The 20,200-nt window shown below is 49.0% G+C and overlaps 1 non-coding gene across 1 annotated transcript; it reads right to left on the reverse strand.

Annotated features, from left to right (window-relative positions):
- Positions 1–18,706: 18,706 nt before the first annotated feature.
- LOC133257856 (U6 spliceosomal RNA) lies at positions 18,707–18,810 on the reverse strand. The gene has a single exon (XR_009739718.1). It is a non-coding gene; the product is annotated as a U6 spliceosomal RNA (small nuclear RNA).
- Between the last annotated feature and the right edge of the window lie 1,390 nt (positions 18,811–20,200).

Below are 20,200 nucleotides of genomic sequence, written 5' to 3' on the forward strand. Positions count from 1 at the left end.
AATGCACACACACGCACACACAGGCCAAGTTCCAGAGAGTCTACTCATGACCTCAGGCTCCATTTTCCTATTGGCCTGCACCCCCTTCCAGACCATCCCTTGCTCTGGAACTCTCTGTAAGCCTGCCTTCCAGACAGATGAGCTCATTTCACTGAATCAGAGGCATAGGGGCCAGAAGACACTGGGGGGAGGCGGGGGAGGGACAGAGAAGAGAACCTCTTCAAGGGACAGCCTACCTATGGGATTTCTCTGGTGGTCCAGTGGTTAAGATTCTGTGCTGTTACTGTGAGGGGCATGGGTTTGATCTCTGGTTGGGGAGCTGAGACCCCACATGCCACATGGCACAGCCAAAAAATAATATATATATATATATTTTATAAAGGGAGAGTCTACCAGTAGTCATGTATGGATGTGAGAGCTGGACCATAAAGAAAGTTGAGCACTGAAGAATTGGTGCTTTTGAACTATGGTGTTGGAGAAGACTCTTGAGAGTCCCTTGGACTGCAAGGAGATCCAACACTTCATCCTAAAGGAAATCAGTCCTGAATGTTCATTGGAAGGACTAATGCTGAAGCTGAAACTCCAATCCTTCGGCCATCTGATGTGAAGAACTGACTCTTTGGAAAAGACCCTGATGCTGGGAAAGATTGAAGGTGGGAGGAGAAGGGGATGACAGAGGATGAGATGGTTGGATGGCATCACTGACTCAATGGATATGAGTTTGAGTAAACTCTGGGAGCTGGTGATGGACAGGGAGGCCTGGTGTGCTGCAGTCCATGGGGTCACAAAGAGTCAGACACGACTGAGTGACTGAACTGAACTGAACCTATGGTCGTGTGCAGTTGCTTGGGCTGCAAAAGTGCCTCCCTCTTGACCTTTATCTTGCCCTTCTACTTAGAGAGCAGGGCTGAGAGCTGCGGGAGCCCCACTTTGAGCAGAGCTCTTGAGCTGCAGGAGTTCTTGAGCAGAAAGAACTCTTTGGGGACTTCCCTTATGGTCCAGTGGCTAAAATTCTGTGCTCCCAATGCAGGGAACCTGTGTTTGATCCCACAGGCTGCAAATAAATTAATTTAAAAAAAAAAGAGGGCTTCCCTAGTGGCTCAGTGGTAAAGAATCCACCTGCCAGTGCAGGAGACATGGGTTCCATGGGTTCCATCCCTGGTCTGGGAGGGTCCAACATGCTGCAGAGCAATTGAGCCCGTGAAGCACAACTCTTGAGCCTGTGCACTACTAGAACGCTCGAACTGCAACTACTGAGCCCATGAGCTGCAACTCCTGAAGATTGTGTGCCCTAGAGCCCTTGATCCATGAGAGAAGCCACCCTAATGAGAAGCCCGTGACTGCAGGATAGCCCCTGCTTGCCCAAACTAGAGAAAGCAGGGTCTTTGCTGAAACTCAGCAAAGACCCAGCACAGCCAAAGAGAAAGAAATACATAAAAAATATATATGCACGTATATATATTTTTTTTAAAAGAAAAGAATGAGCACATTCAAGCCTGTCAGTGGCACAGTGTCTGGAGAAATGGCACATTTGTGAGCCCAGTTCCTAGGTATCCCAAAGCCAGGCATGGCCTAGAAGGCAGGAAACTGAGCCACTTCCAGGAACAAGATCTGTGGTGCCAGACATTATAAGCACTGCAGTAAAAATGCAGTCTTTCTACAGTGATCTTAGATTTAATGGCAAATTCCTGCTAATATTCTGGTTTCTTCTGCATTAGTTCCCTAAGGCTCCCATCAGTAAGTACCACAAACTGGGGGGCTTAAAACAACAGAAGGGTATCCTCTCACAGTTCTGGAAGATTGTCGTTGTTCAGTTGCTAAGTCGTGTCCGACTTTTTGCAATTCCACGGGCTACGGCATGCTGGGTTCCTCTGTCCTCCACTATCTGCCGGAGTTTGCTCAAATTCATGTCCATTGAGTTGGTGACTCATCCTCTGCCACCCCCTGCTCCTCTTGCCTTCAATCTTTCCTTTCCCAAAGCATCAGGCTCTTTCCCAATGAGTGGGCTCTTTGCATCAGGTGGCCAAAGTATCGGAGTTTCAGCTTCAGCATGTTCCATTGTTCTGGAGTACGCAAGTCTGAAATCAAGGTGTTAGCAGGGCCATACTCCCTCTGAGACTCTGGGTCAATGCTTCCTGGCCTCTCAGCTTCTGGTGGTGCTTGTAACTTCATCACTCTGGCCTCTGCCTCACTTGTCACATGGCTTTCTTCTCTCTGTGTGTCTCTTTTTCTTATAAGGACATCAGTCGTATTGGATTAGGTTCCACACTAATGACCTCATCTTAACTTGATTGCATCTGCAAAGACTGTTTCCAAAAATGCCACATTCACAAGTGCTGAGAGGATTTCAGGGTATCTTGCTGTTGTTCAGTTGCTAAGTTGTGTCCAACTCTTTGCGACCCCATGGATTGCAGCATGCCAGCTTTCTCTGTCCTCCAGTGTCTTCTGGATTTTGCTCAAACTCATGTCCATTGAGTCAGTGATGCCATCCAACCATCTCATTCTCTGTCGTCCCCTTCTCCTCCTGCCCTCAATCTTTCCCAGCATCAGGGTCTTTCCCAAAGAGTCAGCTCTTCACATTAGGTGGCCAAAGTATTGAAGCTTCATCTTCAGCATCAGTTCTTCCAATGAATATTCAGGGTTGATATCCTTCTGGATTGATTGCTTTGATCTTCTTGCTGTTCAAGGGACTCGCAAGAGTCTTCTCTAACACCACAGTTTGAAAGCATCAGTTCTTTGGTGCTCAGCCTTATTTATATACCTTCTTAGGGGACACACTTTAACCCATAACACCTTCTGAAATATATCCATGTAATTAAAATATTAATGATAATATTAGTCAAATACTAGTACAATTGGCAGAATTTGTGAGTGGATTCTCAGATGTTGAGGTCAAGGGCTGGCCCAGATCTGATGGCCCTCACGGTCTCGTTTTCCATGGCAGTTGTAGAACCACAGATTGGCAGAACTGGAAAGTCTTTCTGAGACCAATCAGTGCAACCTCATCATTTTCTTCATTGTATTTTAATTATTTCAATCCCCCTTCTCCCAAAGTATATAAGCACATAGTTAAAAAAAAAAAGTCAAATAGTACTAACAGCTCCTAACAAAAGCCAGCTGTCCCTTGACCCCTTCCTGCCTCCTTCCCGAGTCCCTTTTCCCAAAGGCAATTGCTCCAAATGAGCTACAAGGGAAGATCTTAAATAATTTACAGGCACTTAATTAATATTTGTCAATAATTCGTTTGTACCACTATTTCTCATTCCAACAGCTTCAGACATTTTCTACTCGTTTCCTGCAATGGAACATGAAAATTTAATTCTCTTACTCATCTGCCCTCACCTTTCTCTTTTCCTTGCTCACAGTGTAGGTATATAAAAATATTAAATCAGGACTCAGCATCTATGTAAGTCTTGTTCACATCTGGGCCTTGTAAGAAATTTTGATCACATTTCCTTTCTCTGGTAGCTTTTTGGATCCTCATGTTTTCGTTTGATTAGTTTTTTTAATGTCCCAATTGTTAATTCTTCCCCAACTCTTTAACGCCTCTGGAGTATGTTTTCCATGCAGTATAATAGAGATCTTGTGATTCTGAAAATGGCTTTACACCATGCACTTGTGTGATTGATGGTTTGGCTGGGTGTGATATTCTAGGTAGGAAGTCACATCCCCAGATAATTTTGAGAGTTTATTCCATTGTCTCCTGCTTTCCACCATTGCTGTTGATCTGGTAAATGGTATTTAATCTGGAAACAGACACATTTCCTCTTTTGCAAGGCCTTTCTTCTGGGATTTCAGTCATTCTGACTGGGAGTTGAGTTGAGTTTGGGTCATGTTGTTATGGCCACCCTCACATCCCTCTAGCATTACTGGCTCCACTAATAGTTCAGTTCAGTTCAATCACTCAGTCGTGTCCGACTCTTTGCAACCCCATGAATCACAGCACACCAGGCCTCCCTGTCCATCACCAACTCCCGGAGTTCACTCAGACTCACGTCCATCGAGTCAGTGATGCCATCAGCCATCTCATGCTGTCATCCCCTTCTCCTCCTGCCCCCAATCCCTCCCAGCATCAGAGAGTCAACTCTTCGCATGAGGTGGCCAAAGTACTCGAGTTTCAGCTTTAGCATCATTCCTTCCAAAGAAATCCCAGGGCTGATCTCCTTCGGAATGGACTGGTTGGATCTCCTTGCAGTCCAAGGGACTCTCAAGAGTCTTCTCCAACACCGCAGTTCAAAAGCATCAATTCTTCGGTGCTCAGCTTTCCTCACAGTCCAACTCTCACATCCATACATGACCACTGGAAAAACCATAGCCTTGACCAGACGAACCTTTGTTGGCAAAGTAATGTCTCTGCTTTTAAATATGCTATCTAGGTCAGTCATAACTTTCCTTCCAAGGAGTAAGCGTCTTTTAATTTCATGGCTGCAGTCACCATCTACAGTGATTTTGGAGCCCAGAAAAATAAAGTCTGACACTGTTTCCACTGTTTCCCTATCTATTTCCCATGAAGTGATGGGACCAGATGCCATGATCTTCATTTTCTGAATGTTGAGCTTTAAGCCAACTTTTTCACTCTCCACTTTCACTTTCATCAAGAGGCTTTTGAGTTCCTCTGCACTAATAATACTGAGCATCAATTTCATGTTCTTATTGCATGCATATCTTCTTTGATGAAGTGTCTATTCAAATCTTTCGCCCATTTTTTAATTGGGTTGCTTAACATTCCTTCAGCGTTTCTGTGTTTTAAGGGTTGGGCTTGATTTGCCACAGGAGTTTTCTCCGTGTCTGTTCCACTCTCAGCTTCCGGTCTGCCCACTGTACTTGGCTCTGCAACTTCCATGGCCTTGCCCCTCCTCTAGCTGCGCCTCGTTAGCCTGGCTGGGGGAGGAGCATTCATTGTTGTTTTACAGGCAGGAGCTGGATCTTGGTGACCCTGCCGCTCACCTGATGGCAGGTGAGGTCTAAGGGTCTGCGCCCAGGATGTGTTTCTATCCCACACCCAGAGTTTGAGGGTTTTGACTAATTATTCACCTTTCTGGAAACCACAAGTCTGGTGTTGTGTGTTTGTCGGTGCCTTCAGTGTGCCAGGCTCCCCTGGGCCCAGAAGGGGACAACACGGAGCACGTGCCCTGTTGGGACATAGGGCTGTCCTGGTGGCTCTCGCTGGAGACTCCCCTGAGCCATTGGGAACTGCGGTCTCCACTGTATAGTAGCAAGCCTGAGCTTGGATGGGAAGACCAGCCCACTAGGGCTGGAGAGGCAGTTCCGGCCCGGGTCCAGCTCCTTGCCAGGTACCTCTGGCAGCTGGGCCCTGCCTGGAGGTGGTGGCCAGGGCTGTAGTCACTGGGCCTCCGCTTCCCTCCACCTTGCTCACCACCCTGAGGCAGGAGATAGATGGACCCCCGGCTAAACAGCTGCAGTTTGTCCCTGTGGACAGATACTCCAAGATGAAGATAATAGCAGGAGGATAATAGGAGAAGCTGAGCCCTGCCCAGAGAAAAGATGGAGACCACATATTTCCTGTTCTCGAGGTGGAGACCTTTCCCACCGTACATGGGCAGAAAAGCTCCCTGGGGGTCAAAAATGGAGTGATGTCAACCTCCTGGATTCTTTCCTGGAATCCATCTTGACTAAGAGATGCATGTACACACACAGGGAGGACCCTGAGAAAAATCTAATACGGACTCAGAACCAGGAGAAACAGGACGATTGGCCAAAGGAAACCCAGAAGAAATGGCCCATATGAGTGATTCAAACTACTGTGGGGCCTGGCTGGCTGAGTCTGCTCGTGTGTGCCTATTCACACGTACTCCTTTTCCTCTAAATAAACACTATACTTGTTTCACTAATTTCTGTCTCTCTGTGGAACTTATTTCTGCAAAGCTGATGGGCCAGGGACTTGTCGCTGGACACCAGTCCCTGGTGGTCCGGGGGCAATGACTCAGCGCTCTCACTGCCACGGCCTGACTTCCATCTCTGGTCAGGAACTGAAATCCTGCTGTAAGTCACTGCAGACCGAGGCCACCCGAGATCAACTCCATGCCAGCAGATCCACAGGAGGGGGACGGAGCCACTTGTGTGGCTGAGTGTGAGAGTTCAGGCTCAGAGGCCAGGTTGGCTGGTGTTGACATTTATCAGCTGGGACACCATAGGGAGGTGAATTCCCTCCTCAGTTTTCTCATCTGTAAAATGGGAATAGTTTATCCCTAACTTGCAGGTGGTTGTGAGGGGCAAATGGGGGGATATGTGAGGTGCCCACAGGGCCAGGCCACTGGCAAGGGCAGAGCTGGGTGAAGAGGAGTCCGCTTTGCCTAGAAGTTGCTGTGCTGGTCTGTCAGGCCCCCTGGGGGTGCCCGTGGCTGCTCACTGTACTCCATCCAGGCAGGGCAACCTGGCCCTCTGCCTCCTGAAGGAAGTTAGACCAGCGTCCTATGAGTTTAGTAAGAGAACCATCCTGGGGAGATTTGGAGCAGAGCAGGGTCAGGTTAGCAAATCCGAACCTCAGTCACTGTTAAAGTTGAATCCTGTCCCCTTACCAAATCCACATGTGGAAGTGCTAACCCCTGGGACCTCAGAACGTGACTTCATCGGGAGACAAGATCTTTCAGTAGTAATTAAGTTAAAACACTTTTTGTGTGTGGGAGGGAGAAGTAAGTGTGGGGTGGGTAGGGGTTGGGAGATGCTGGGCTGGGACAGGTTGAGCCCCTGGGGCAGCTTCAAGAAGGGCGGGACCAGGCCTGAGGCCCTGCGGCTGTGACCACTCTTCCCCAAGGAAGCCTGGTCTTGCGGGATTTTGGATGATCTAAGGGGCCAGAGCAGGGGAGTCAGGGATGAGCAACACCTGGGTGCCCCAGTGCTGGAGACCCCTTATCCCTGACTCATCAATAAGGAGTCTGGCTCACATTACCCATCAACGCAAACCCCAACCCTCATCTATGCCTCACCCCAGAGTCACAGAGTGATGGGACATCACCCCAAGTTCAAATATTTTATTGCCTTGGGGGCTTCCCTGGAGGTCCAGAGGTTGGGACCCTGCACTTCCAGTGCAGGGCCCTGGGTTCTGTTCCTGATAGGGGAACTAGGATCCCACATGCTTCGTGCAGCAAAAGAAAAACCCCAAAAGCCAACCAAACAAAAACCTTGTCTCTGTAAAGTTAAAAACCTGATTCTCTCTCTAAAGAGCCTGTCTTCAAATAAGGAAGTCCTTCCTGTGGCTGTTGCTGCTGTTAAGTCGCTTCAGTCGTGTCCGACTCTGTGCGACCCCATAGACGGCAGCCCACCAGGCTCCCCGGTCCCTGGGATTCTCCAGGCAAGAACACTGGAGTGGGTTGCCATTCTCCTCTCCAGGGAATGTTCCTGACTCAGGCAGGGATCCAACCCATGTCTTTTCTATCTCCTGCATTGGCAGGTGAGTTATTACCACTAGCGCCACCTGGTGGGGACTAGTATCTAATGCTGTGTGGTATCCTTAGTCGCTCAGTTGTCCCACTCTTTGTAACTCCATGGACTGTAGTCCTCCAGACTCCTCTGTCCATGGGGATTCTCCAGGCAAGAATACTGGCGTGGGTTGCCATGCCCTCTTCCAGGGGATCTTTCCAACCCAGGGATGGAACTCAGGTCTTCTGAATTGTAGGCGGATTCTTTACCATCTGAGCCACCCGGTAAGTCCTAGAATCCAATTAAAAGGAGAAATTTGGACTCAGAGAGTGTACAGGGAAATGGCCTGTGAAGATGGAGACAGAGATTGCGGTGGTGCTTTCACGAGCCAAGGGACACAAAGGTTGTCCCCAAACCACTGTAAGTGAGGAATGGATTCTCCCTTACAACCCTGGAAAGGAACCAACCCTGCTGACACCTTGACCTCAAGCTTTTGGCCCCTGAAACTATGAGACAGTATATTTAGATTTTAAGCCACCTAGCGTATGGTATTGGAGAAGGTGATGGCACCCCACTCCAGTACTCTTGCCTGGAAAATCCCATGGACGGAGGAGCCTGGTAGGCTGCAGTCCATGGGGTCGAGAAGAGTTGGACACGACTGAGCGACTTCACTCTCACTTTTCACTTTCATGAATTGGAGAAGGAAATGGCAACCCACTCCAGTATTCTTGCCTGGAGAAGCCCCATGGACAGAGAAGCCTGGTGGACTGCAGTCCACGGGGTCTCAAAAGAGTTGGACACGACTGAGCGACTAAAAACAGCACTGTTCTCCCAAACCAGTACTTCCTGTAAGAGACTCAGCAAGTCTGGAAGCTGGCAAAGCTTTCGTAGATGAGTCTCCCACCATGTGTATAATTGGGGAAACAGACACAGAGACAGGCAAGGCCCGTCCCAAGGCCACACAGAGAGGAACGACAGGCCTGGGTCCGTAGGGCTGGGGGGCTTTGTGCCAGTGAGAGGCCATGTCTCGTCCGTTCCCTCTGGTAGCATGTGCTGACTGGCGTGGGTTTCAAGGCCTGGGGGAACCAAGACCCTCCTGTCTGCAGCCCCTCCCAGAGTGACTCCCTGCTGCCCGCCCCCCCCACTCCAGGACCCATAGAACTCCCCCTGCACAGTCACCTCCAAGCCCTTGCACAGGTACCCCCTGTGCCAATCAGTGTCCATCTGGAGCCACCAGGTCCTGTGGGATGGTGGTGGGTAGTTTAGGATGAGGTCTGATGGGGTCGTGGAAGGAGCTGGGACAGTAATGATTGAGGGAGGAACTGGGGGATCAGAGCAAGAATCACAACCAGCCAACCTGGGGAGGAAGGTCAGGCCGGCCATCCAGCCTCTGACTGTGAAGGAGGTGCCCAGAAGTCTGCATGTAGCTCCCACCTCTCTGGCTCTGCAGCCGTGTACCCACAAGGCACACAAAGTCCCTTCCATCCATCTCAGGGGCTGTTAACTCCTCTCCCAGCTGTGTCACACTTGCCCTTTGATACCCTAGAACTTGAGCACTGACGAAAGTGTAACTGCTATTAGTGCACTCTGTTACTTGAGGGGCAATGAGAGAGGAAGAAAAGGGAAAAGGAAAAGAATCGATTACCTACGCAGTACACTCACGGGTGGTTTTCCTTGGTGGCTCAGCAGTAAAGAACCTGCCTGCTAATGCAGGAGGCTCAGGTTCAATCCCCAGGTCAGGAAGATGCCCTGGAGAAGGAAATGACAACCTACTCCAGTATTCTTGCCTGGGAAATCCTATGGACAAGAGGAACCTGGCAGGCTACAGACATAGGGTTGCAAAAGAGTCAGATGAAACTGAGCTACTGAACAACAAAAACAACACGCTCATAGGTGGACAAGGGGAACGTACCAGTGGCTCCTGCAGCCCTTGTTTCTGCAAGAAGCCTCAGGGCTGCAGTTGGCATTAATTCCTCTTCCGTCACCCGTTCCACATTCTCTCTGCCTGCATCAGGCACCCAGCTGGTTGCGGTTCCTAACTGGTGGGGGGAGCCAGGCCTTTCCTCCTGAAGATGTGTCAGTGTTCCTGCCCATACTGAGCTGTAATTTCCATTCCAGCTACATCCCTCCTTGCGCTGTGTGCTTAGTCACTCGGTCCTGTCCGACTCTCTTTCGACCCATGGACTGCAACCTGTCAGGCACCTCTGTCCGTGGGGATTCTCCAGGCAAGAATACTGGAGTGGGTATATCCCTCCTCACTCCCATCGTATTAATATGTATATATGTATATGCGTGTATCTGGCTGTACCATGCGGCATGCAGAATCTTAGTTCCCCGACCGGGGATCCAACCCGCACCCCCTGCTATGGAAGCACAGAGTCTTAACAATTGAACCACCAGGGAAGTCCCCCATTATGTATCTAGCAGCCCTATTTCCCCAGATAGGGCCAATCACCCTCTTTTGGCTGTTGATTTGGCAGCATAACGAGCCCAAAATAGCCAGAAGGGAGCATCGATTTAGTGGAACTATTGTTATGTCCGCCAGTGTGAATGTTTCTCCTTTGGGAATTCAAAATTGCAGGGATGGGAAACAAACACTTTGCTAGTGGGCCACGAGAGGAAATGGTGAGAAGAGCTACTCCCTCTTCTATCCAGCGTTGACTCCTACACTCGTGAATCCTGACTGTGAGAGAGACGGCCCGTGTGCTGAATGCTGACTCAGATCACAGCCTGCACCCTGGAGGATCCTGACCCAGCCTGTGAGGTGTTGCCCCACACTGGTGCCTTCCCCAGTGGCCCAGTGGCTAAGACTCAGTGCTTTCAATGCAGGGGGCATGGGTTCAATTTCCGGTTGGGGAACTCAGAGCCCACATGCCATGAGGCCAAAAAGTGAAAATTTATTTTTCAGGCTTCTCAGGTGGCACTAGCAGGAAAGAACTCACCTGCCAGTGCAGGAGACATAAGAGATACGGGTTCAACCTCTGGGTTGGGAAGATCCCCTGGAGGAGGAAATGGCAACCCACTCCAGTATTCTTGCCTGGAACACTCCATAGAGAAGCCTGGCAGGCTATAGTCCATGGGGTCGCAAAGAGTCAGACATGACTGAAGTGACTTAGCACGCATGCCCAGTGTCAAAAACAGTGTCTCCAGAAGATCATCCCACTTTTTTTTTTTTAATATTTATTTATTTGGCTGTGCTGGGTTTTAGTTGTGGCATGTGGGGTCTTTAGTTGCAGCATTCAGGACCTTTAGTTGTGGCTTATGGGATCTGGTTCCCTGACCAGGGACTGAATGCCATCCTTCCAACCCACCTGGCATTGGGAGCTCGGAGTCCTAGCCTCTGGACCATCAGGGAAGGCCCCATCCCACCCTTCTCCAAAGCCAGCTGCTTTAGCAGGATAGGGAATTCCACATGGATCAGGGAATCCCATGGGCCAATTGCTAGGCTTGATTTGCTACAAAGTGAATGTCCTGGTTGAAGCAAAGCTTTGTGGAATACCATGTTGGTGGATGAGGCATTCTGTAAGTCCATGGGTGGTGGTTTTAGCAGAGCATTTGGGGCTGGGAAAGCAAATCTATACTCAGGAGAAGTTTATGCCAAGAAGCACGAAGTGCTGCTCCTTCTATGACGGTAGTGTGTGCTCTGTAATCTGTCTGCGACCAGGGTGCTCTGGTCTCCTTGTGGAGTGGTGTCATAGCATGAGCTCTATTGTGATGGTTGAGGGAAGAAACGCCAGTCAAGGTTCCTGTGGTCTGGACTATGGAAGAGGGCTGGAGAGCTGAAGGTATATTACTGGCCCCACCCACTGGACGTGAACAACTGCTGCTAAGAGGGACTTCCCTGGTGGTCCAGTGGCTAAGACTCTGAGCTCCCAATGCAGGTGGCCCCAGGTTCGATCCCTGGTCAGAGAACTAGATCCCACATGCTGCAACTAAGAGTTCATACGCTGCAACTAAAGATCCTGCATGTCTCATTGAAGACTGATGATCCCAGGTGCTGCAGCTAAGACCTGGCCCAGCCAAATAAATAAAAAACATTTTTTGAAAAAGAAGAGGTACAAGATGTACTGATGGTGAGCTCCAGCCAAGAAATGGTGTCAGAACAATAGCTGCAGTGGGAATCACCACGTGATGGAGCTGATGATCGTCCACTGCCATTCTCCAAGGTCTTCTGTGCGGACCCAGGAGGTGAGCTGAAAGGGGACGTGACAGGAACAGACAGCCCCTTGCGATGTGGTGTCCTCGATGGAGGCACCAACAGGAATGTGCTCTGCTCCTGGTTTACCCGATTGGGAGGGGCTTCCATCTGGCCTTTCTCCCATAATGCACCTTTCCTCCCAGCTGCTTTCAGAACTGGGAAGGATCCCTGAGCTGTGTGCAGGGATCCACTGGGTCCAAATGAGCTGGATGTGAACAAGACTCTCCTAGTTACCCAACTCTCCTGGTTACCCAAGAGTATTTTAAAATTATGACCATACCCAGAGATATAGCATGTGATATCACTTATGTATGGAATCCAAAAGAATGGTACAAACAAACTTGTTTACAAAACAGAAATAGATTCACAGATGTAGAAAATAAACAGGGTTACCAAGTGGGAACGGTGGGAGGGATGAATTGGGAGATTGGGGTCGACGTATGCACGCTACTGTATATCAAATGGGTAACTAATAAGGAAGTGCTGTAAAGCACAGGGGCCTCTGCTTAATACTCTGTAATGACCTACGTGGGAAGAGAATCTGAAAAAGGGTGGGTATATGTGTGTGTGTAACTGATTCACTTTGCTGTACACCTGAAACTAACACATTGTACAACTATACTCCAATAAAAATTGTTAAAAAATAAAGAAACAAGAAATGCAAACTCAATACAAAAACACGGTCATACATTCTTAACATTACTCCCATCAAGACGTGCAGACTGTGTCCCTTCCTCTTGAACCTGGGGGGGCTCGTGGCTCCTTTGACCAATAAAGTATAAAGGAATGCTGCTATGGGACCTTGAAGGCTAGGCCTCTGAGCCATGGACCTCTCACTTTGTTTGCTGACTTTGTTCTGTTGCTCATGGAACCCAGAGTCCCTGAGTAAGAATCACGACCGCTCTGAGACCACCACGCCAAGCCTCATCAACAGTCCCAGCTGAGTCCTGCCCACCAGCCATGGCAGCCAAAGCACTGAGTATGTGAGATATTATCTCAGACTCTCCAGAAGATCCCATTGCCAGCTGAGTGCCGCTGAGTGATCTCAGCTGACACCCAAAGGAGGAGAATGCCCACTGAGGCCTGCCTGAACTCCTCACCCATGAGATAATAGGGCATAAGACAATGTCTGTGGTTTGTTACTCAGAAAAGATGTCCACAATACCTCCAGAAGCCCTTACTCTGACGGGACCATGGTGGGTCTCCTGGAACTAGTGTCAACTCAGAACCAGCATCCAGTAATCTCTAAAATAGCTGGCACTTCGCCTTCTCCAGCCCACTCAGTCACTCAGGCCTCAGGTCCCATAGGGGAACACTGGGAGGAGAATGTATAGTAAATAGTCTTGGCTGTGTAGGGTCCTTCCTCAAGTGACTCCAGCCTCCTCTTTCATTCAAGGGGCTCTGTGTCCATGAAATGCCTGGTCCTAGCGTGGGTGGGCACTGACTCACATTCTCTGTTATACTGTTTTAGTTCAGACTTCTGTTCAGCAGACCTAGAACTTTCCTGCTTCAGCAAATCAAGATTTTATTAGGCTGCCCACTTACTTTGGTCTTGGGAGCACCATAATTGGTTGATCAATCAGTCGATCACTAATAATTCCATTCCCCTGCATTCCACCCTCCACAACTGGAGAACAATGGTGAGGTGGTGAGGTGGGTGAGCAGAAATTAAATAAATTCATTCAGAGAATTCCCTGGTGGTGCAGTGATTAGTGCCGAGAATTCCCTGGTGGTGCACTGTTACTGCCGAGGGTCTGGGTTCAATCCCTGGTGGGGAATCCTGTAAGTCAAATGGCACAGTAAAAAAAAAAAAAGTCCACTCAGCATTTGAGCAATCTCTGGAATCTTCTGGACCCTTCCTTCTACACTCTACTAAAGGAATCCTGGCCTCTCAGCTTCACTCAGTGTAGGCTGCCTTGGGACCAGCCTTCGATGAATCAACCGAGCAACCCTTTAGAGCAAGCCCCAGGCCATGTTACAGCCACTCCCCATTGGTCCCTCAGCACCCCCAGATGGGATCGTCTGGTTACAGAAAACAAGCTCAGGGCTTCCACTGATTCTGCATTATGGTGAGTTATATCATTGTTTCACTATATATCACAACATAATAATAATAGAAACGAAGTGCACAATAAATGTCATGCCCTGGAATCATCCTGAAACCATCCCCACCCCCAGTCCATGGAAAAATGGTCTTCCATGAAACCCGTCCCTGGTCCAAAAATGTTGAGGACCACTGTTTTAGAGCCATCCCCAGCTGTTTGAGCTAACAGGAGGAATGCAGGATCTATGATTAATGCATCCACCCACTTCAACACGTGATACTCCTTTCATTATAATGCGCTACTTAGTGTCCATTCCCAGACACATTTCCCTGCTCATATACATTGGAGACATCTTGCAGCTCTTTGGTGTGTACTATGCCTTCTCCGGGCTGCCCAGGTGGCGCAGTGGTAAAGAATCCGTCTGCCAGTGCAGGAGTCACAGAAGAGGCAAGTTTGATCCCTAGGTCAGGAAGATCCCCTGAAGGAGGAAATGGCAACCCACTCCGGTATTTTTGCCTGGGAAATCCCATGGACAGAGAGGAGCCTGACAGGCTCCAGTTATGAGCTCACAAAGAGTCAGACACAACTGAGCCAGTGAGCACACACACACACACACACACACACACACGCCTCCTCATGGGTCACACTGTGTTCCTGATACCCTGAAACTTGCTGGGTCTTAAGTCTGAGAAGCATTATCCCTTGGCCACTAGAGCTTCTCTAGGCACAAAGAGAACCTCTGGCTCTTTACGCAGACTTTGGGAATTGAAGCCCTTGAGCTCATCTTTTCCCTCTAAGTTTTCTGGTGCACTTAGAAGCAGAGGAGCAGCCCCGTGGTCCTGATGCTCTTTATTTCCAGGTACGCTCTATGCCAGCAGCTGCTTGGTCACCCAGAGCCTTCTGTAGGTCATCACCCCAACGGTCAAAAGGTGATCACTTAAGTGTCGACTTCACATTGCATGCCATGGACCACCAATGACCCCTTTACCCCAGAAGCCAGGTCCTTAAAATGCCCCTAAATTGACAGATTAGAGCATTGATGCCAGCCTCCCCTCCTTACAGTTCTGCTCCACTGGAAGTATCACCATCGCTAATCACTGTATCAGGCAGCACTAGGTCCGGAGGCTGAGCTCTGTGAGTATTATGGGATATGGATTTATCATGGGGATTAGGTTTGACATGACAGTGGGAGGAGCTAGGCAGATGAAGGTTCAGAGCGGGAACTGGAGGGTCAGAGAAAGAGCCTCCACAGGCAATCTGAGAAGCTGGGCACGTCCAGAGCCTGTTGGGAGTTGTGGCCTCTGGGGGTTCCTGGCTGAGCCTCTGGAGGTGGGCAGGGGGCTGCTGATGGTCAGCAGGGCCAGCAGGCAGGACACGGAACTAGACACAGAGATGAGGGGAGTGAGGACAAGCGGGACCCCTCGGGACTCTGGGTCTGCCCGTCTCCACATCTGACGACTGTGACCTTGAGAGAGTAAAGATCACTGCTTCACCTCTGCTTTCTGGCCTCATGTACAGACACCATACAGGAAGGCATCCTGAGAAACGTCCGTTAGCACCATCAGCGCACTCCATCCCTGCATCTCCCCTGTCTCCTTCTCCCAGGCCAGGCTTCCCAGTCCCAGCACCTCCCACACCTGCCCGATGCCTGCCCCGCCTCCCCCAGCAGACTGTGAGCTCTGAGATGCTGGGCTGAGTCTCCCGACTCATCACGGTCAGACCAGCACTTGGCACAAGCTTGGAACAGAGCGGCGCTCAATATACGTTCGCAAATGGGTGAGTGAATAAACGAATGAATGAATGATAGTTGCTGGGTTCTAGGAAAGCTGGGAGAAAAAATCAGACAGGGAGGAGGCTAGCTGCGGCCGTCGGTACTGAGCGCTTATACTCTGCATGACTCTGGGGAGAGGCTGGAGGTGGAGGGAGGTGGAGATGAGCTAACCTGTGAGTGACCAGAACACACATGGGTGAATGTGTCCAGTACCCTTGAACGAACCCAGGAAGAGACCCAGCAGGGAGCTCAGAGGCAGTGAGGCCCCGCCAGCCAGTGAATCCTGGAGGACTTCCTGTAGGGGGTGCTGAGCAGGGAGGACTGAAACAGGTGGAGTTAGGTGTGCCTTCCAGAGGGAGGAAAAGGCTTGTGCAGACGCGAACCCAGGGCACACATCTGAGAGAGTGAGGTTTTTATTTTGCCCTCACTTCAGGCTGTTTCTAGGTTTTGATTTCTAGAATGATTCCTGATAATTTTTTTTGAGTTATTAAAAATTATTTATTAACATTTTTCTCTTGGCCATGTGGCATGTGGGGTCTTAGTTTCCTGACCAGGGATCAAACCAGCACCCCCTGCATCACAAGCACAGAGTCTTATTCACACAGACCACCAGTGAAGCCACTCGGATGACTTCTGCTGTTAAAGAGGATGGTCTTGTTCATGTTAAGATTAATCTTCATGGTATAAACAGGAGACACAAACAGAAACCTAGTTCCTGAGTTCACTCCTGTCTCCGAGCTCAGCCTCTCTGGTCCACGCTCTACAAGGGGGCCAGAGGGAAACCTCTAAATCCCTCCATGGCTTCCCATTGCCCTTGGGATATGATGCAGCCTCCTTAAGATAAGTCCAAAGTCATCCTCTCACCTCTGGATCTTCCCACAGGCTGCCCTGCCCCCCACCCAGAACACTCCTCACCCCTTAGATACTGCCTCCTCAGAGCAGCCTCTCCTGTCCCAGCCTGGACCAGGGATCCCCTCGAACTCCCCAACTTACTAGTCATCATGTTTGTTACATTAGAGGCCTCCCTGATCATCACTGTTCACCACGGAACCCTGCTCAGCAGCCTGAGCTGGACTCCTGGGGCAACTTGTTATCTTGGCTGGACTCGGTGGGGGTGTGGGGAGCTTTTCTCTGTGGGGTAGAGGGACCCACAGCTCTGCAGGGCACACAGTAGGGGCTCTAGAAATCCTTGAGTGAGTGGCTGAAATTGTGGTGTTTCACTTAGTTTGTTCTTGTGTTACTTTTGAAAACTTTAAGGTAAGTTCTGTTATTATCCCCACTTTTTTTATCTCCACTTTTTAGACAAAAGAACAAAGGCTCAGAGAAGGGCACAAAGCTACTGACTATGCTCAGCTTGGTCTAATTCCAGGGACCGATAAACAAATAAAGCCAGGAGTCTGAGTGAGAATAAAGAAAATCAGGGAGAGGACTCCTGCGAGTTACTCAGATTTCAATTCAGTTCAGTGCAGTCGCTCAGTCGTGTCCAACTCTTTGTGACCCCATGGGCTGCAGCACGCCAGGCCTCCCTGTCTATGATCAGCTCTCGGAGTTTACTCAAACTCCTGTCCATAGAGTCGGTGATGCCATCCAACCATCTCATCCTCTGTCATCCCCTTCTCCTCCCGCCTTCAATCTTACCCAGCATCAGGGTTTTTTCTAAAGAGTCAGTTCTTTGCATCAGGAGGCCAAAATATTGGAACTTCAGCTTCAGCATCAGTCCTTCCAATGAATATTCAGGACTGATTTCCTTTAGGATGGACTGGTTTGATCTCCTTGCAGTCCAAGGGACTCTCAAGAGTCTTCTCCAACACCACAGTTCAAAAACATCAATTCCTCAGTGCCCAGCTTTCTTTATAGTCCAAACCTCACATTTTTTTTGCTGTCTAGTTTGGTCATAACTTTTCTTCCAAGGAGTAAGCATCTTTTAATTTCATGGCTGCAGTCACCATCTGCAGTGATTTTGGAGCCCCCCAAAATAAAGTCAGCCACTGTTTCCACTGTTTCCCCATCTATTTGCCATGAAGTGATGGGACCAGATGCCATGATCTTAGTTTTCTGAATGTTGAGTTTTAAGCCAGTTTTTTCACTCTCCTCTTTCACTTTTATCAAGAGGCTCTTTATTCTTCTTCGCTTTCTGCCATAAGGGTGGTGTCATCCGCATATCTGAGGTTATTAGCTGTCTTCTATTAAGCACATGCGGGGCTTCTCTGGTGACTCAGATGGTCAAGAGTCTGTCTACAGTGCAGGAGACCCAGGTTCAATTGGACGATCCCCTGGAGAAGTGAATGGCAACCCACTCCAGTATTCTTGCCTGGAGAATCCCATGGACAGAGAGTGGGCTACAGTCCGTGGGGTTGCAAAGAAAGAGTCAGACATGATTAAGCAATTAAAAAAAAAAACTTCTGTGCAGCCCTTTCCCCAGGGCAGGCCCAGTGCTCACGGCGGCAGCGACCCTGCTGCTGTTTGCTCACGTTTCCTTAGAGGGACGAGTGCAGGCTTCTGGGCGGGCCCAGGTGCCACATTGTAGTCCGAGGGGCCTCTCCAGGGCGGGCCTCACTCTCACATGCAGACGACTTAGTGCTTCTGAATAGCCGCTCAGAGCCCAGTGCCTGGGCTCCAATCCCAGCTCCACCGCGTACCAGGGGCATGACCTTGAGCAAGTTAGCTTTCTTGGCCTGTTTCTCCATCCATAAAGTGGGATAATAATAGTATCTACCTCACAGGGTTGTGGTAAGGATTAAGTACTATTTGTCAAGACCATAGAACACTGCCTAGCACATAGTAAGTCCTATATTATTATGTTTTAAACTTTTTATTTTATATTGGAGTACAGTTGGTTAACAATGTTGCGATAGTTTCAGGCCCACAGCAAAGTGATTGAGTTATACATATACATGTATCTTTCCTTTTTCAAATCCTTTTCCCATTTAGGTTGTTGCATAATACCGAGCAGAGTTCCCTGTGCTATACAGTAGGTCCTTGTTATCCATTAAGATTTATTTATTTAAACTGCCACATGACTATTATTTTATTTTTTAAAGATATTTTATTTATTTATTTTTTGACTGCTCTGTGTGGCATGTGGGATCTTAGTTCCCAAACCAGGGATCAAACCTGTGCCCCCAAAGCGGAAGCTTGGAGTCTTAACCATTAAACTACCAGGGAAGTCCCAAGATTTATTTTTTTATTGAACATAGTGGATTTACAATGCTGTATTAGTTTCTGATGTACAGTAAAGGTATTCAGTTATACAATATATATTATACATATATATTCTTTTTCATATTCTTTTATCATGGTTTATTACAGGATAAAAATATGCAATGCTTCTCAAATTTTTGTGTCCTCCTCGCGCAGGGACCATGCTAATCTCTGTATTGTTCCAGTTTTAGTATCTATGCTACCAAAGTGGGCACACACAAATAAAAGTTTTTAATGTGCAGCACCTGCTCAGCAGTCCTACTTTGTGGAATCTGTCTGATGGACAGCTTCATAAAACTCATAATGATAAATATTTAAGAATGGTCCTTGCAGTGTTGTTTGTAAAGACAATACCTGGAAAAAACACAGCTGTTCATCAAAGGGGGAGTGGTTAAATAAGTGGTTAAATAATAAGTGGAACACTATGCAGGAGTGAACAAGTGAAAAGAACTGCGTGTGTGAGGTTGATTATCTGGAATTACTAACATTTGACCATTGTTGATTTACAAAGTTGTCATGGCAGTTTTAGAGGATTCCATCTCATACTACACACCTGTGTTAGACTAGATTGCGCTGTGGTGACAAACAGACCCGAGCATGTAATGGGCAAACACAACAGAGGTTTGTTTGTTGCTTAACACAGGCTGAAGGGGGATGAGATAAATGATGGGGCGGGGGGGGGGGTCTCTTCCAGGAGGCGGTTCAGGGAACCACACTGAGAAAAAGTCTGACATCTTCAACAGGTGCTTTTCCAAGGCTGCATGTTGATTCTGGCCAGATGGGAGAAAGAGCGCACAGGCGCATGGGGGACAACCTACGGCCCTGGCCAGGACGGGGTACCCCTTACTTTGGCCCATATTTCATTGCAGACGGCTTAGTCATACGGTCACACCAAACCGTGAGGACACCGGGAGACGTGCTCTAGCCGTGTGTATGGGAAGCAGGAGAGATGGGAGTTGGTGGATGGATGGGCTGTCTCTGCCTGGCGTTCTCTAAGCCTCAGTTGCCTTATCTTTATTATGGGGCAGTGGCAGCAGCCACTGCACAGCAAATGACAGAATGTGTGTGCATTCAGCACAGTCCTGACCCATGGTGGTGTGGCTTAGTTGCTAAGTTGTGTCTGACTCTCTGCGACCCCATGGAGTGTAGCATGCCAGGTTCCTCTGTCCATGGCATTTCCCAGGTAAGAATACTGGAGCGGGTTGCCAGTTCCTTCTCCAGGGGATCTTCCCCACCCAGGGATTGATAGGCAGATTCTTTACCACTGAGCCACCTGGGAAGCCTGACCCATAGTGACCACCCCATAAGTATTAGAGTGACAGGCTACCTCCCAGAGGTCCCTACTGGAATCAAGCACCAGTTGCCTGCAAATGTACTTAGCCTGGCCATGGCAGATCGTATTTCCCACATGCTCTCGTTGGGCTTCCCAGGTGGCACTAGTGGTAAAGAACCCCTGCTTCCCAATGCAGGAGACATAAAAATGTGGGTTCGATCCCTTGGTTGGAAGGATCCCCTGGAAGAGGGCATGGCAATCCATTGCAGTATTCTTGCCTGGAGAATCGCACGGACAGAGGAGCTACAGTCCATGGGGTTGAACATAGTCAG

This window comes from Bos javanicus, chromosome 11 (assembly GCF_032452875.1).
Source record: "Bos javanicus breed banteng chromosome 11, ARS-OSU_banteng_1.0, whole genome shotgun sequence".
NCBI classification, from domain to species: Eukaryota; Metazoa; Chordata; class Mammalia; order Artiodactyla; family Bovidae; genus Bos; species Bos javanicus.